The sequence below is a fragment of the Channa argus genome, chromosome 19, assembly GCF_033026475.1.
Source record: "Channa argus isolate prfri chromosome 19, Channa argus male v1.0, whole genome shotgun sequence".
NCBI lineage: Eukaryota > Metazoa > Chordata > Actinopteri > Anabantiformes > Channidae > Channa > Channa argus.
Genome location: NC_090215.1, coordinates 5,851,187 through 5,855,630, shown reverse-complemented (window position 1 = coordinate 5,855,630; position 4,444 = coordinate 5,851,187). Strand labels below are relative to the sequence as shown.

The 4,444-nt window shown below is 42.4% G+C and overlaps 3 non-coding genes across 3 annotated transcripts; all 3 read right to left on the bottom strand.

The window, feature by feature from the left end:
* Positions 1 to 1,756: 1,756 nt before the first annotated feature.
* trnaa-cgc (transfer RNA alanine (anticodon CGC)) lies at positions 1,757 to 1,828 on the bottom strand. The gene has a single exon. It is a non-coding gene; the product is annotated as a tRNA-Ala (tRNA).
* A 1,471-nt stretch (positions 1,829 to 3,299) lies between these two features.
* Positions 3,300 to 3,371, bottom strand: trnaa-cgc (transfer RNA alanine (anticodon CGC)). The gene has a single exon. It is a non-coding gene; the product is annotated as a tRNA-Ala (tRNA).
* A 1,001-nt stretch (positions 3,372 to 4,372) lies between these two features.
* trnaa-cgc (transfer RNA alanine (anticodon CGC)) lies at positions 4,373 to 4,444 on the bottom strand. The gene has a single exon. It is a non-coding gene; the product is annotated as a tRNA-Ala (tRNA).

Genomic DNA, 4,444 nt, shown 5'->3' with positions numbered 1-4,444 from the left:
GAAAGCGTTTCATTAAGTTTCAAAGATAGTTGGCTGTTTTCTGTAGTACGCTGACTATTGGTTCAGATGCTGCGTTTGTTGCTGAGATTCATTCACCGTTGACAGTTTAGATTTAGTACATTAGCTTCTTTCATGAAACTTATTGCGACTAAAAAACCCGGATGAACCTCAACCTGAATCAGATCCGCTCTCTCACAGGTGAGAAATAAACAGACTGGCATTTTTAAAAGCATGTGGAGATGCCAGGAATTGATCCCAGGGCCTTATACATGCAACACATGCCATCTACCACTGAGCTACATCTCTGATTGCACAGCAACGCGAGCCATACACATGGGAATAGGAAATAGAGCCGTCTTCAATCCCTTTAAAGAAGCATTTGCAGATTTGGCTGTCAAGAACTCTCGGATCTCTACTTGTTCATATAAAGACCCGCCCCAACAGAGTCAGCGGTGTCAGACACCATTGCTGTAGTGGTTTTCATACATCCCCAGGAAGATGATGATCATTAGGAGGCCAAACCTAACGATGGAATGAAGGTCATTTAGAGCCGTGATTGTTTGAAAACAGCAACTCTTGACTCTTTTTCTAGCGCATTTAGAGCAGATGCTTACTTTGAGATTTCGAAAGTACCGAAAGACGACACAATTTTCAAATCGCTAAACAGAAGACAACTGCGATGGCCGGGAATCAAAACAAGTTCAACTACTTGGAAGGCAGCTATGCTCACCACTTTACCACCATCGCTTCAAAAGCCCTTTTTTTTCATTCTCTTAAAAAATCTAATAGGTAGAGTATACAGAACAAGTCAGTAAAGCGTCTCAGTCATCCGGGTCTGGAAGGTAAGTCATGTCAAATGGAGTTCTTTTTTGAGTTGAAAGAGTTTCATTAAGTTTCAAAGATAGTTGTCTGTTGTCTGCAGTGTGCTGAATATTGGTTCAGATGCTGCGCTTGTTGCTAAGATTCATTCACCGTTGACAGTATAGATTTAGTACATTAGCTTCTTTCATGAAACTTATTGCAACTTTAAAACCCGGATGAACCTCAACCTGAATGAGATCTGCTCTCTCACAGGTGAGAAATAAACAGACTGGCATTTTTAAAAGTATGTGGAGATGCAAGGAATTGATCCCAGGGCCATATACCTGCAACGCATGCCCTCTACCACTGAGCTACATCTCTGATTGCACAGGAATGCAAGCCATACACATGGGAATAGGAAATAGAGCCGTCTTCAATCCCTTTAAAGAAGAATTTGCAGATTTGGCTGTCAAGGACTCTTGGATCCCTACTTGTTCATGTAAAGACCCGCTCCACCAACAGAGTAAGCAGTGTCAGACACCATTGCTGTAGTGGTTTTCATGCATCCCCAGGAAGATGATGATCATTAGGAGGCCACACCTAACGATGTAATGAAGGTCATTTAGAGCTGTGTAGAGTAATAGTTAGCTGGGGATAGTTGGAAGACAAGCAGGGACAGTCATTAAAACTTTTGCAACTTGAAAACCCAGATGAACCTCAACCTGAATCAGGTCAACTCTCTCACAGGTGTCAAATAAACAGACTGTCATTTTTTAAGTACATGGACATGCCAGGAATTGATCCCAGGGTCATGTCGAATGGACGTCTTTGTAGTTAAAGTAGTCGGCTTGTGCATCCAGTCACATTGCCTTGCAATGGTCATGAAGCAAGCCCAAGTCAGTTATTTTCCACTCTCAGGTGAGAAACAAAGACACTATCATTTCGTTAAAGCACTTGGAGATGCCGGGGATTGAACCCTGGGCCTCATACATGCGAAGCATGCGCTCTACCACTGAGCTACATCCCCAGTTGCACAGCAATATAAGCCATACACATGGGAATAGGAAATAGAGCCGTCTTCAATACCTTTAAAGAAGCATTTGCAGATTTGGCTGTCATGAACTTTCGGATCTCTACTTGTTCATATAAAGACCCGCCCCAACAGAGTCAGCGGTGTCAGACACCATTGCTGTAGTGGTTTTCATACATCCCCAGGAAGATGATGATCATTAGGAGGCCAAACCTAACGATGGAATGAAGGTCATTTAGAGCCGTGATTGTTTGAAAACAACAACTCTTGACTCTTTTCCTAGCGCATTTAGAGAAGATGCTTACTTTGAGATTTCGAAAGTATCGAAAGACGACACAATTTTCAAATCGCTAAACAGAAGACAACTGCGATGGCCGGGAATCAAAACAAGTTCAACTACTTGGAAGGCAGCTATGCTCACCACTATACCACCATCGCTTCAAAAGCCCTTTTTTTCATTCTCTTAAAAAATCTAATCGGTAGAGTATACAGAACAAGTCAGTAAAGCGTCTCAGTCATCCGGGTCTGGAAGGTAAGTCCTGTCAAATGGAGTTCTTTTTTGAGTTGAAAGAGTTTCATTAAGTTTCAAAGATAGTTGTCTGTTGTCTGCAGTGTGCTGAATATTGGTTCAGATGCTGCGCTTGTTGCTGAGATTCATTCAGCGTTGACAGTATAGATTTAGTACATTAGCTTCTTTCATGAAACTTATTGCAAGTTTAAAACCCGGATGAACCTCAACCTGAATGAGATCTGCTCTCTCACAGGTGAGAAATAAACAGACTGGCATTTTTAAAAGTATGTGGAGATGCCAGGAATTGATCCCAGGGCCTTATACCTGCAACGCATGCCCTCTACCACTGAGCTACAGCTCTGATTGCACAGGAATGCAAGCCATACACATGGGAATAGGAAATAGAGCCGTCTTCAATCCCTTTAAAGAAGAATTTGCAGATTTGGCTGTCAAGGACTCTTGGATCCCTACTTGTTCATGTAAAGACCCGCTCCAACAGAGTAAGCAGTGTCAGACACCATTGCTGTAGTGGTTTTCATGCATCCCCAGGAAGATGATGATCATAAGGAGGGCACACCTAACGATGGAATGAAGGTCATTTAGAGCCGTGTAGAGCAATAGTTAGCTGGGGATAGTTGGAAGACAAGCAGGGACAGTCATTAAAACTTTTGCAACTTGAAAACCCAGATGAACCTCAACCTGAATCAGATCCACTCTCTCACAGGTGTCAAATAAAAAGACTGTCATTTTTTAAGTACATGGACATGCCAGGAATTGATCCCAGGGTCTGGCAGGTAAGTCATGTCAAATGGACTTCTTTGTAGTTAAAGTAGTCTCAAAGATAGTTTGCTTGTGCATCCAGTCACATAACCTTGCAATGGTCATGAAGCAAGCCCAAGTCAGTTTTTTTCCACTCTCAGGTGAGAAACAAAGACACTATCATTTCGTTAAAGCACTTGGAGATGCCGGGGATTGAACCCTGGGCCTCATACATGCGAAGCATGCGCTCTACAACTGAGCTACATCCCCAGTTGCACAGCAATATAAGCCATACACATGGGAATAGGAAATAGAGCCGTCTTCAATACCTTTAAAGAAGCATTTGCAGATTTGGCTGTCAAGAACTTTCGGATCTTTACTTGTTCATATAAAGACCCGCCCCAACAGAGTCAGCGGTGTCAGACACCATTGCTGTAGTGGTTTTCATACATCCCCAAGAAGATGATGATCATTAGGAGGCCAAACCTAACGATGGAATGAAGGTCATTTAGAGCCGTGATTGTTTGAAAACAACAACTCTTGACTCTTTTCCTAGCGCATTTAGAGAAGATGCTTACTTTGAGATTTCGAAAGTACCGAAAGACGACACAATTTTCAAATTGCTAAAAAGAAGACAACTGCGATGGCCGGGAATCAAAACAAGTTCAACTATTTGGAAGGCAGCTATGCTCACCACTATACCACCATCGCTTCAAAAGCCCTTGTTTTTCATTCTCTTAAAAAATCTAATCGGTAGAGTATACAGAACAAGTCAGTAAAGCGTCTCAGTCATCCGGGTCTGGAAGGTAAGTCATGTCAAATGGACTTCTTTTTTGAGTTGAAAGAGTTTCATTAAGTTTCAAAGATAGTTGGCTGTTGTCTGCAGTGCGCTGAATATTGGTTCAGATGCTGCGCTTGTTGCTGAGATTCATTCAGCGTTGATAGTATAGATTTAGTACATTAGCTTCTTTCATGAAACTTATTGCAACTTTAAAACCCGGATGAACCTCAACCTGAATCAGATCCACTCTCTCACAGGTGAGAAATAAACACACTGGCATTTTTTAAGTACATGGACATGCCAGGAATTGATCCCAGGGTCTGGCAGGTAAGTCATGTCAAATGGACTTCTTTGTAGTTAAAGTAGTCTCAATGATAGTTGGCTTGTGCATCCAGTCACATTGCCTTGCAATGGTCATGAAGCAAGCCCAAGTAAGTTTTTTTCCACTCTCTGGTGAGAAACAAAGACACTATCATTTCGTTAAAGCACTTGGAGATGCCGGGGATTGAACCCGGGGCCTCATACATGCGAAGCATGCGCTCTACCACTGACCTGCATCCCC